Source organism: Sciurus vulgaris, assembly GCF_902686455.1.
Source record: "Sciurus vulgaris genome assembly, chromosome: 2".
Lineage (NCBI taxonomy): Eukaryota > Metazoa > Chordata > Mammalia > Rodentia > Sciuridae > Sciurus > Sciurus vulgaris.
In genome coordinates, this window is record NC_136462.1 from 189,374,416 (window position 1) to 189,388,045 (window position 13,630).

At 44.0% G+C, this 13,630-nt stretch overlaps 1 protein-coding gene across 8 annotated transcripts in view; it reads left to right on the plus strand.

The window, feature by feature from the left end:
* PKIG (cAMP-dependent protein kinase inhibitor gamma) overlaps nt 1-13,630 on the plus strand; it is a 90,503-nt gene that overhangs the window by 55,330 nt on the left and 21,543 nt on the right. For all 8 annotated transcript variants that reach the window (XM_079126953.1, XM_079126949.1, XM_079126947.1 and 5 more), the window contains one exon: nt 9,502-9,571. The gene's annotated coding sequence lies outside the window, so the exon portion shown is untranslated. The remainder of the gene's footprint in view (nt 1-9,501; nt 9,572-13,630) is intronic.

The following is a 13,630-nucleotide window of genomic DNA, read 5'->3' on the forward strand; positions in this document are numbered from 1 at the left end:
CAAATATGACAAAGTAAATCCTGCCTCTGAAATTGAAGTTTGTAAACTTTAATTTTTTTCTGATTACAAAGGTGTTACAAAACATTGTACATGTTCTAGAAATAAATGTCTCTGAAAGTAAAAATTCCCTGGAATCTTCTCCTCACAAATATAAAATTGATTAAGTTAAATTTTAGATACAGACTTGGTTAGACTTCTGAATCATCTCATCGCGTCCCACAGTAGCTGTGTGGGAGAACTCCCAGGTGGAAAGGAGTGGAAACTTTAACTTTGGCTTTGTGATCTTTTTATTGCTTCCTTTTTAAAATTTGCTGTTTATGCCTAGAAAATAAACAGAACATGTAAGCCCTTAGGCATTCTATTTACTGGTGTCTGTTTTAGGATTTTCAACAAGCAACTCTGTGCAGGGGGGGGTCCCTGTTGCCCTAGGTCCCTTCCTGGTTGGGGCCCTGAGCTGAGGGTTCTCAGGTGGCTTTAGATGATAATAGGGTGCTGTGGTCCATCTCCCCTGTTAGGAGGTTAGGTATACTTGGAAAGCTGTAGTTAAAGGGGAAAGATCTCAGCTTTGAATAACAACAAAAAAAAAAGGACTGGGACATAGCTCAGTGGTAGAGCACTTGCTGAGCCTGAGCAAGTACCTGGGTTTGATCCCCATCACCATTAAAATGAAGAGAGAGAGAGAGCAAGCAGGCAGACTGGCTGCCACACACTAGAACTGTGTGACCCTGGGTGAGCATTTCACAGTCTCTGGACCTCAGTTTCCTCATTTGTGCCAAAATGAGGGGACAGAACTAGATCTTGATGTTTTCAAATTCAGTTTAGAATGACCCATCCATTTTTCTTTCCCCTTGAAGCAGATCCTTATGGCTTTGAGAGCAAAGCTCCCTAGGTTTTCAGTAATCCAGAGTGACTAAAAATTGGTGCCTGTAATTGGCAATTAGAGGAGAAAAAACAGACAGTATGAAGTTAGGACTGAGTTTTTAATGGTTGTATTCAGGTTTGGTGTTGCCAAAGAAAGAGAAGGAAAAGTCTCAGTGGTGTGTGTATGTGTGTGTGCACACAAGCATGCACACTTGGATAAAGAGGAGACAGGAAGAACTAACATGACATGAATCACCTAATGTTAGGAGGTGACAGCACCTCCTAAGTGGTGGGTCCTATGTTATGTCCAACCGTTGAGACCACACCAGATCCTCCGTATTATCATCCCCAACCCCCTGACTGGGGCTGAATGTCCACAGCTATGTTCCCGTATTATCTGAATTCCATCCTAGAGTGTGCCTGAACTGCATTTACATAATAATTTGCCTGACTTTAATTCCCTGTGTCTCCACTAGATCACAGGCTCCTTCTCTGTGTGTCTGTCTAGTTCATCCCTGTGGCCCAGGGCCTCATAGAAAGCCTGGCACATGGGTACAGATTAGGCACAGCTCAGTGTTAATCTAATCGTAGATTTTAATCCTGAATTTTCGTTTGGTAAGAGAGAAGGAGAAAAGGAGGGGAAACCTTTGTTTGCTCCCTGCCCCCTTCTTTAACCTAGACGTGCCACCATGCTGCTGGGGGGCGGGGTGGGACACAGAGCCAGGTGCAAACAAAAGTAAGGGTCAGGTCTTGGATTTTGAATTTCCCAGGTGCCAGGTCTTGTGAATTTAAAGGCTCTTTATCTTGGTGGGTTTTTTGTTTGTTCTGTGGTGCCAGGGATGGAACCCAGGGCCTGCTCATGCTGGGCAGGCACTCTGCCACTGAGCTACACCCCAGCCAGGGCTCATAGACCCTAATCTTTGGAGGATATGTTATTTAGAAACTATTTGTTTGAATAAGGTCCTGGGGTAGCAGGAGGGGCTCACAGCCCTGTGGCGTATCTTAGAGCTGCAGTCTTCCCAGGGGCGAAGCCCACTTAAGATGGTCCATTGCTGCCATGGAACCAGCCATGGACCCTGGCAGCTGGAAGCTGGACCACTCCAGCTCCCTAGGATTGATCTTGAGACTCTGAATAATCTAGTCATCCTTCTTCCTAAGGTGGTGGTGAGCAGCTGATGCCTGAAGGATGGCCCCTGGCCTGAGTGGTCTCTGCCAGAGGCCAGGGGCGGACAGATGAGGGTGGCCTTGGTTTCGTGTTCTGTGCTGTCAGAGTCAGTGCTGTAAAGTGCGCTTTCCCAACACACACCACCCCAGCATGAGTTTGGGCCATCTTGGGAGTGGAGACAGGTTGTAGAAGGGACTAACTTGTCCTGAGCTCTTACTTGGCTTTTTATCTTCATGAAACAAGCCACGTACAGGCCTGGGCACCTTGCATGCTGACTCCTTTAAATCTTAATGCAGTGAGTGAGATATTTTACATGAAAACAGGCACAGAGAGGCGAAGCGTCCTGCCAGCGTCTCACGCTAGCAGCTGACAGAGCTGGGGTACCCAGGGAGAGCTGGCTGTCCCTGCCACCCTTGAACTTTCCACCATGCTGTTCTGCCTTCTCTCCATCAGCTTCCTGGAGCTCAGTGTCTCTGCTACAGAAAGAAGGTTGAGCTGGTTTGGGTCTAGGCCTTCGGCGGGTGTGTCCTCTGGCTCATCACCTGGGTGTCAGTCCCCTGCCTGGTCTGAAGTGCTGTCTGGTCTGCTGCCTGCCCCCTGAGCCCTGTGGGTCTTTGTGATGCTAGGATTGACTGCTGGCAGTGTCAGATTTTTCAACTAGGGTTCAAGAAGAACTCCGGGAAGAGACCGATAGAAGCTCTGTCCGCCCCACCTCCTGGCTGAGAGAGCCTGGACAGATCAGCTCACCACACAGGCCAGGGTCACGGTCACACGTGCTCCAGTGTAGACTGTGGATGAAATGGAATAAAGCTCACAGATTAGCATTTAGTTCCAAGGCACAAACATACAGGCTCTGAATTATTGTTTTGCAATGTCCAGAAAGAGAATGCCAGCAGTGTACACATGCATCCAGGCTCCGTTGGAGGGTGGCATTTATGAGAGGAACCGCGGTTATCCCTGAACTCACCAATTTTGAAACCCCCTGTGAGGGACCCTGGAGCTGCCGTGTTGGCTCCTCATATCCAGCCTCAGGGCTGCTTCCTGTCACCCACTCCAACGATGCCGAACTTCAAATCAGCCTGCCAAAAGCAGAAGTGGGTGTTGTTCTCCTGGGACCAGTGGGCCCAGGCCCAGCCACCTAAGAAAGGCTAATGGCAGGTGCCGTGGGTGACAAGAAGTTGAGCTCACCCAGTTAACTCCCAAGATGAGCTCACAAGGCGCCAGAAGTGATTCCTGAGTGGAGACAGTGGAAAATCTGGAGTTCCTGGAAGCAATTTACTAACCCTGACCTGAGGCCCAGCTCACTGTCTGATGCAGATCCCTCCACAGGGCCTTCGCCCCTTCAAGAAGGGGGGTGTCTTGGAAGTTGCCATCAGCTATGATCCTGAGTGACTCTAAATTGCAGCTAGAATGCACCTGCCCTTACCCAAGGAAGCCAGCGTTTCCCAACCGTGAAAGCAGCCTTGTTAACGTTCCAAGAAATGACTGGCTTCCGCCCTGCTCTTCAGGACTGAAGGATGGACCTTCAGGGCACAAACGATATGAAGTATCTGGTGGCTAACGCAGTCCTGTGTCCCAGGGCCCAGCGCCGGTGGTGTTGGGTACTTCCCAGGTGTGCTCTCCGCGGTTCCATGAATGTGTCTCCAGGGCCTCCGGCTACCAAGCGTGGGCTGGAGGAGCCGAGTGACGACAGCGCAGCCTCTAGTCTGGCACAGTTCAAGGTGCATCAGGAAGACAGGCGCCGAGCGAGTGGTGGCCACCACCAGTGAAAAGCAGCACAGAAGAAATATGCAGAGGGCCTGCGAAGGCCAGGCAGGGGCTCTTCCAGTCCCGGAGCTCGGAGACTGGCCGTGCTTGGCCCTGGGAATGGCTGCAAGCCACCGCAGCGGCAGAAAGTGCCCACTTCTAGCACCTTCCCCGTACTTCAGAGCAGTGGAAGGAACTTTTCCTCACAAAATGCAGGGCCCCCATCTGGGAGGGTCCTGAATTCAGAATGCCCAGCCATAGTAAGGAAACAGGAATGGGTGACTTTGGAAGTCTAAAATCACTGCTGGGTTTTCTGTTGGTTTGTTTTTATAACACTTATTGTATTTTTTTTTCCTGATTATAAAATTAGAACATATTCAAGGAAGGAAAGCTAGACAGTACAGAAAAACATACTCAAAATAAATCACCACTCGGTAATTTCACTTCTCTAGTTTTTGCGTGAGGGCCTGCCTCCCATCCCCTCACCCACACACTACTGCTCCATTTCAAGTTTAGCTCTAATTTGAATTTCTCCATGGGCAGAGTCCTGCACGTATTTGCATATCCCCAAGGTGCTCATGTTCTGTGCTACGGTCCACTGGGCAAGAGAATGCACCATCTGTGATTGGTTAGAGGCTGCAGCCTCCATTGGTACTTTGCTGCAGTGTGGGGTTCATCTGCTGTTATGAAGGACTGTGGCTCCGTGGGAAGGAAGGCACTTGCCTAGCATGTGCAAGGTCCCGGTTCAGTCTCCAGCACTACAAAGCAAACAAGCAAGAAACTTTGTGCGTTAGGGCTTCTGCAAGTATGTAGGAATATCAAGGTAAATAAAACTTCTAAGTTGCTCATAGTCTGATAGAGAAAAGAAGACTCAGCTGACCTTAACACAGTGAGAGTGTGCCCCAGGGGAGCTCCGGGAGCTTGGAGAGCCTGCTGGAGAGAAGCAGGACCACTCGAGCTGCGCCTTCAGTTCGCCTGAGTAAATTTTTCATGTGGTCAGCCAGTATCCATTGGGTACCTGGCATGTGCCAGGGTCTGGGCAAGGTGATAGGTGGATGGCGTGAAATCAAATAGGCCTGGTCCCTCATGGCCCCTCCCTCTACGAAGTTCCCCAGGATCAGTGGCTGTGTAGGACCCTCTGGGTGACAGAGGACCCATAAATAGGTTGTAGTCAAGGGGCTTCCTGGAAGAGAAGGTGCTTAAACCATGTGGAGGAGGCAGCGATGCCAGGAGCTAGTGGAGATAGGGGACGGGAAGAATAACCCAGCAGGGAGAGGAAAGGGTGACAGGCCTCAGGCAGGAGAGGCCAGGGGGCCAGCTGGGCCAAGGTCTGGGACAGGCTGAGGATCGGGCAGGGCCTGCAGATAGACATGGCCTTTCTGGGGGACATTCGCTGTTGAGAGTGGATTGGAAAGCAAGGGTGAAGCGGGGGGAGCCTGCTGCAAATATGCTTTGTGCAACAGGAAGGCCTTAGAACGGGGAGGGGTCGCTACTATTTCAATGGAACACTTTTTATCAAAGAAAGAAAAGATGAACGCAAAGCATCCCACGAGGGAAAGCTGAGGTAGCTCTGAGATGGCAGCTGCTGCTGAGGGTCGGGAGCTTGCTGCGCATTCTATTCTGCTGCTTTTCTTTCTTTCTTTTTTTTTTTTTCCTTTCTTTCTCTCTCTTTTATTTCATCATTTCCTTTCCTTTTTCCTTTCATCCAAATAATTTGCAAAGAATCCCTTTCTCTTATCGGGATTCCTGGCTTCCTGCCATGCAGAAGCCAGAGCATCTGGTATTCAGAGGACTCTTCCCAGGACGCAGCGTCCCGGGTGGAGGAGGGAGGGAGCCTTAGACATTAAAGGGGGAAATTTCTTTTTTTTTTTTTTCCTAAGTACAGAATTTTTTCCCATTTTAAAGTCACAAATGCTTAGGAAATAAAGTATGCTTTAATCTGGCTTTTTTAATTTTTAGTTTTGCCTCCAACTTTCAAAACAACAATAGATCTGTTCTATTTTGACCAAAAGAGAAAGTGACAATAAATGCAGCTTCCTATCCCATGTGAAGATAAATAGGTAGTTATGGCACTTGGCCACTCTTCTTTCTCTGCTCTAACAGGTTTGTTTCTTTATTATGGTTTGTTTTTATTTCTTTATTAATTTTTCCTTCAAGTAATCTTTTGTTTCTTGTCATGAGCTAAATAATTTGAAGATGTTCAAAGAAAAAGTTATAATCTCTCCTCTCTCATCCCCATTTCCATCCTTCTGAGATAGCCAGTGCTGGTGGTTTGCTGTGTATCTTTCCATGCCTGGGCTCCTGGGCTCCTTTTTAAATGGCCATAAGGTTTGAGTGTATATGTGGTAATTTGTTTTGTTGAAAATGGGATCATACTTTATCCATTACTTTGTAGCTTTTTTTTTTCCCCACTAAATAATACATCATAAGTAGATATGGATCTAATTCACTCTTTAAATAGCTTTAGGCCTATAGAGGGAGAAGTACACTACAGTATATTCCACCATTTCTTCTTTGACAGATACTTACGTTACCTGACTGCTGTGGTTGGGATGTGCTCTGCCCCGCCAGAATTCATGTTGACATTTGTCTGCCAATGGAACCTTTCAGAGGAATTAATGTCCTTCTCCAGAGGCTGGGTTTTCATAGGAATGGATTAGTTCTTTCTAGAGCAGGTTGTAATAAAGCAGATCAGCTCCTTTGTCCCCTCCATGTCTTCAGTATTTATCCTCTTCCTGTCTGCTCTCCACCATGAGGCCCTGACCAGAAACTGAGCAGACTCAGAACTATGAGCCAAATTAAACCTCTTTTCTTTATAAATTATTCAGTCTCAGGAATTCTGTGATAGCAGGAGAAAACAGACTAAGACACTTTTTTCCACTAAAATATTGTTGTATTAAATATCTTTATATTCATATCCTACTCTATTGATAATTTTTATTTCCAAAGATTGCATTTTTTAAAACTAGTATTGTTGGGTCAAAGGTTATTTATATTTGACATTGAATAGACAATACCATCCTACTTTGTCAAGAGTCATGGTAACTTATATTCTCCAGTGTTTGAGTACTTCTAGTTTCCTAAATCTTTGCCAGTGTGAAATATTGTCTTCCTTCTTCCTTCTATTCTCTTCCTTTGCACTCTCTCTCTCTCTCTCTCTCTCTCTCTCTCTCTCTCTCTTTCTTTCTCTCTCTCTCTCTCTCTCTCTCTCTCTCTTTCCCTCTTCCTTCCTCTGTCTCTGTTGTTTTATTTTATGGCAAGGCCAACGGGGGATATGGTTTCCCATAGTTGCTTATTGTCTAGTGAGGTTGAATATTGTTTCCTCTTAATTGACTACTTCATTTTTCTCTTTTGTGAATTCCCTTCACCTGTTTATAGGAGTTATTTGCCTTTTTCTCACTAATTACTTTATATATTTATTTATTAATTATGCCATGTGTGCTGCAGATATTTTTTAACCTATCATTTGCATGTTTTATTGTGAAGGATTGCATTTTTATTACAAAATAACTTAGCTTTGTGTTTTTCTCTTCATGGTATCTGGATGTCTTACCTGTTCAGAAGTAACTTTTCTACCTCGAAGTTAAAGAAGTGTCGTCTCAGTATTCTTCTAACACTTTGCTCGTTATAATTAATTTAACCCAGAACTTCTAGTTGTTTGGGAATTTGTGTTTATATAGCAGGAGGCAGTGGTCCCGCTTTGTTGCAGTTATGTCAGCACCATTTTTTAAATAAACCATCTTTTCCCTTTTGCATTAAAATTTCATGTTTTTCATAAATAAGTTTATTTACTTGTACCTATTTCTGTACTTGTTTTCCTAGTTCACAGATCTGTTGGTCCATACTTATGTTAATATATTATCTCTCATTATAATTATAGTAAAATTTTTACTGTCTTGGAAGACAAATCCTCTATTTTTCTTGACTATTTTTTGACCAGTCTTCCAAGAATCTTATTATTCATATGAACTTTAATGTTATGTGCCCCCAAATGTATTGGTTTTCTTACTGAAATCTAATAAAAATTATGTAGTCATTTGGAAAAGATGGACATTTTTGCATAATTAGTTTTTTCCCATTGTGGGGTCAAACCCAGGGCCTAGTACATGCTAGTAAGTGTTTTTCCACTGAGTCACAAGAACTCTCCAACTGATTGGCACTTATGCATTCTATTTCTGTTTTTTGTTTTTAGCTTTAAATTTTTAATTTTATCCTTGGCATATTATCTAAAGTAAAATAACATTTCTATGTTTACCCTGAATCATCAAGGAACTTAAAAGTTTGACTCTGATCTCTCTTCCATTCTCAATATTATTATCAAAAATTTAATATTGTCAAATTTGTTTTTTTTCCCATTATCTTTGTTTTTTTCAGTCAGTACTCGTTTTTTTTTTTTTTGTTTTTTTTTTTCCTTGTGGTACTGGGGATTAAACCCAGGATGTTCTATCACTGAGCTACACCCCCAACCCGTTTTATTTTGTTTTGAGGAAGAGTCTCATGATGTTGCCGAGGCTGGCTGCCAATTTTCTATCCTCTTGCCTCAGCCTCCCAAGTAGCTGGCATTATAGGTGTGCACTGCTATGTGCCGCTTTAATCAATATGTTTTACAATTTACTAATGTGTTTGCTAATTTCTTTGCTCACTGTTGATTGTAAAGTCTTATTTTCTGTGTTGAGTTTCCTTTTGTTTTTTTCCTTGCTTCCTTCCTTCCACATATGTGGTGCTGGAGGTTGAGACTGGGCCTTTCCCATGCTGGAGCCAGTTTCTTTTCTGTTGGAGAATGTTCCTGGGGTTTCTGAGTGGTAGACGTGCTCAGTCTGTTTGAAAATATCTCTTGATGTGTTAACTGGATATAGAGTTTTACATAAACATTATGTACAATAATTTTGAAAGTTATACATACTTTTTAAAAGTTTTTTAAAATCAAAACAGAGAGAACGTGCAAAGTGAAAAGCTTTCATTCCTTTTCCCACAATCTGAGTCTCACATAAAATTTGCTGTTTGCCTTTTTCTTCATATATTAAAAAAAAATTGTTTTTAATACTAAGGATTGAACCCAGGGATGCTTTACCACTGAGCTATATCCCCAACCCTTTTTTTTCCTTTTTTTTTTTAGGCAAAAATCTCACTAAGTTGCTTAGGGCCTCACTAAGTTACTTAGGCTGGCCTCTAACTTGGAATCCTCCTGCCTCAGCCCCCTGAGTTGATGGGATTACAGGCATATACCACCATGCCTGGCTATGTTTCCTTTGAAACTTTTAAAGTATAAAGAATGTATACTTTTAAAAATGTGTATGTACACAAATGCTTCACTTTTCCTAGGCATAAATAATCATTTATATTTTTATTAAAAAACAATAATACATGCAATTTTACAATATACTTTTTAACAGTCAAGCATGTACATCTTTCCATGTCAATAGAATGAAATCTTTCTTCTTTGAAATAACTGTATGGTTTCTCATTGTACTGACACCACAATTTAACCCCCTATTAACAGATGTCTAAGTCATGTCTCCTGTTTTTGCTACTACAAATATGTTTCACTTTATTTCCTTTTACTTACATGACTGTATGTGTGGTATATCCTGGACATTTGGCCATCTCAGAAGATGTGCATATTTAATATGTAAATCGATAGTTCAAACTTGTCCTCCCAGAAAGATTATTTCAGTTTATAGCTCCGAGTATGTCTGGATCTAATCTCTCCTTTTCCTCTGGTTCCTTAGAATTTCCACACTGATTAGCCAAGAGTGGAACATCGGAAGAGATGCAGGCAAGAAAAAGAAATTAAACCAGGTGGGTAGTCATGCCACTGTACCATAGCATCACAATTTTTGCCTTAATGCCTTTTTTCTTTTTGAAGAAAGAAAATAAATGAGTTTCAAATGAAATTAGAGAATTTTGATCTCACAAAGAAAAGGCAGGATGGCTCTTTTCAGAAGTTATGTAACATCATACTGAAATTTCACAGGCGTGATTCCATTTACAGGCAGTGTCTTTATAGCATCAGAAAGACAGCTTACCTCTGGTGGCCTGTTGGGTTTCTTCAGCCTTGTACATAAGCACATGGAATCGACACAGGACTTATTAGCAACTTTGGGCGTGAAGCTAGCTTTTTTCTCCACCAAGTGTTTGTTATAAAGCTATTTTTTACAAAGACCAGGACACATAATAGGAATTTTCATTGTAATGCTGTGTTAGAGGAACCAAAGCAACAAAACCCCACCCAAAGAAATGAGCACTATCCAGTGTTATGGTGAGAAAGGACGATGCAGGTCCCTTGCATTTGGAAACCATTCCATTCGGGGCAGTTCAGAGAGCCTGCCTGGAAGCATGAGCATCTTGGGTCAGTGTTCATAGTTTTATGAGATCTAAATGCTTCTGGCATAAGTTAGTAATTTTAAGTCCAAGGTAACATGATGGCTAGCTTTTTACCTAAAGCACTTCTGTGTATCTGTGAATCTGGTGAATCTCTGCATTGTCATGTTGGGAGTGAGGGTCCACGGAGATCTTCTCACCCTCTCAGGCATCGTGGACGTTACTATTAAGGACATCAGTTGGCCTACACCTACCCAGGTCTTTTCCATAGCTAAAATTGTCACAAGTGTGCCAGCAAACCTGGGGATGAGCTTTTCTCTCTGAAGAGCTTGTCGGATCCATTGTGCTTTTGTGCCTAAATTAAGGACTGTGTGTGGAGAGAGAAGGATTTGTCGCTTTCTGTCTTCAGCACTGGCTTGAGAACAGTGTAGCTGTGTCTGGTGTGCAGCTCAGTGAAGATTCCTGCTGGGGCTGAGGAGTGCTTTTCGTTTGTGCATTTATTCAGCAGGTGTTTATAGAGCATCTCCTGCGAGCCAGGCACTGCATACCAAAGCAGAAGTAGCAGACACAGTCCTTGCCCTCAGGAAGCTAATAGTCAGTAGATGAGTATCGATTGCCTTGGTGCAGAGGGGACTGAGGCCAGAAGGCACGCGGGAGATGGCCTGGATAGGAGAGGGCCAGAGCTGAGGCCTCGGGTCAGGAGCAGATGGGAAAGGCCTGGGGGCCCGAGAGGGCATGTGCTCCTGAGGAACCCCAAGTGCTTCCCTGGGCTGCACAGTACAGAGCAGGGGCCGTGGCTAGAGTTGAGGGTTCAGGCAGCTACGAATGAGTCGTGGAAAGTCACTGGACGATGTTACAGGAGAGAGAGGTGAGTAGTGCTTGGGAAGGAAACTCTCTGATGCCGGTCTGGGTAATGGACTAAGTGAGTCCTGGCCTTTCCCCTGACTACTCTCCTTACCTCTCTTCCCAGTGCCTCTGTTACTCCTTTCCTTGGACCTTCAAGAAGGCAAAGGTCAGGGCCCAAAAGCAGATAGTATCCTTGTAGAGGAGAGAGGAGGTGGTGGTAGGTGGGTTGGTAGAGGCATCCCACGTAAAGCAGAGAATACTGGTGGCCTTGGAAAGTCATTTCACCCTGCAAGCATCATCTGTTGAAGAGGAGAGGAAGTATTACCTCTTTCCCTCGCCTTCCACAGTAATTATTTTACATGTCCAGTTGAGGCTTCCAGAGGAAGCTCTGCCTTTCTTGCCACAAAATGATTTGCTGAAACCCTTGAGAAGATAGTGGAGCCCTCTCGCTGTACCCTTGTCCCCTGTGATACGGGGATGAGGAAGCCTTAGCCTTGGGTCAGTGTGTCGCCTGTCCTCCTTGCAGCCTCTAGTGAGCAGACTGAGGTGGGAGGATGGTGACACTGACAGAGGATCAGGCATGTGCTTGGCCACGCCCACAGGCAGAAGAGCATCTAGAACTACTGTTTATTTAAACCATATGCCAAGCATTAAGTACTTTTAAATCTCCTTAAGTTTAGTCTTATGAAGTACATATGTATTATCTTATAGATGATTTTTATAGATGAGGAAACTGAGTTCAAAGACTTGAGACGCTTGCTCATGGCGACACAGTTAGGAAGAAGCAGGAGAGCCGAGTCCGGAGCCTGTCCTCTGACCACTTGCCATCCTACTGGTGCTCCTGCAGACCTTTCAGACAGCATGGAGGCCACTGAGAGATCATGGGGGACAAGTCCTCTGTTCTCTTCCAAAGTTTGAAAGGCCAACAGACCACTCATACCTGATCTGGAACAGTCATGGAACCAGCATGTCCATTTAGCATTTCCATAAACAGTTCTTTTCTCCAACTGCATTAAATAAAGGAGCTACCTTCCCACTGTGGGCAAACTGCTTGACAGCAAGGAACGTGCTCGCCCATGTCCCTGGTCATTGTCTTCTCACCTGAGCAAAGAGAGCAGGCCGTGCACACAGGGGAAGCCTGTTGAAAGTCTCTCCCTGAGCAGACTGCCACCTGCTCTAACCTGGTCTGCACATGAAGGTGCTCATGAGGAGCCGTGGCCATGAGGAGAGCTGCTTTGAGAGGAGCCAGTGAAGCCAGTGGAGAGAGCAGAGGTGAGAGCCCTGCCTGACTGGACATTCTTCCCAGGCCCAGTCTTGAAAGGACCAAGACTGTTCACAGCAAGCCCTTCAAGAACCTTCCCGGTAGAATCGGTGTGATCAGAACGTCTGTGTCGCCCACGGCGGTCCACAGGGTCAGTGTGCTCCCATCAAAAATCCAGTGGCATTTCTCGCAGAAATAGAAAAAAATCCTAAGATTCATATGGAACCATAACAGACACTGACTAACAAAGCAGTCTTGAGCAAGAAGAACAAATTTGGAGACATCTCTGATTTTAAATTAGGGTGATAAGGAAACTAGTAATCAAAATAGTATGGTATCAGCATAAAACAGACATAGTCCAATGGAACAGAATAAAAAGTTCAGAAATAAACTCATGCATATACGATCAACTAAATCTTTGACAAAGATGTCAGAAATACACAATGGGAGAAAGGACAGTCCCTTCAGTAAGTGGGAACACTGGATATCCACACACACAAAACACGTTAAATCCTAATCTTATGTTACGCAAAAATTAACTGAAAATAAATTAAAAATTTAAGATCTAGAACCATAAAATTCCTAGGAGAAAACACAAGGGAAATCTCCATGACATTGTCTTGACAATGATTTTTTTGGGATATGGCACCAAAAGTGCAGGCCAAAATAAATAAATAAATAAATAAAAGACTCCATCAAACTGGAACATTTCTACGTAGGAAAGGAAATGATCAAGAAAATGAAGGGCAACTGGCCTAAGAAAATATTTGCGAACCATATACCCAAAGGTGTTTAATATCTCATATATAAGGAACTTATATAATTCAATACCAAAAGTAACTCAGCTAAAAAATGGGAAAGGACTTGAGTAAATGGTTTTCTAAGGAAGACAGCAGGTATATGAAGGGGCACTCAACATCACTAATCACCAGGGAAATGCAAATTGAAAGCACAATGAGGTGTCACCTCCCACCTACTAGTCTTTGTTATCTTTTAAAAAAAATCAAAAGCTAGGCAGGGCGGGTGGTGCACACCTGTTATCCCAGCAGCTCAGGAGGCTGAGGCAGGAGGATCATGAGTTCAAAGCCAGCCTCAGTAATTTAGCAAGGCACTAGCAACTCAGTGAGACCCTGTCTCTAAATAAAATACACAAAAGGCCTGGGTATGTGGCTCAGTGGTTGAGTGTCCCTGAGTTCAATCCCTGGTACCCCGGCCCCCAATCAAAAGCTAAGCATTAAGGAAAGAGGGAAGAGCGCCCTTAGATGTTGTTGGTGGGAAAGTAAATGAATAGAGCCATTATGGAAAACAGCATTGAGCTTCCTCAGAAAATTAAAACTGCAACCTGTGATTCAGCAATTCTACTTCTGGGTATTTATTTAAAGGAAATAAACTCGCTGTCTTAAAGCTGTATCACTGTGGACACAGCTCAG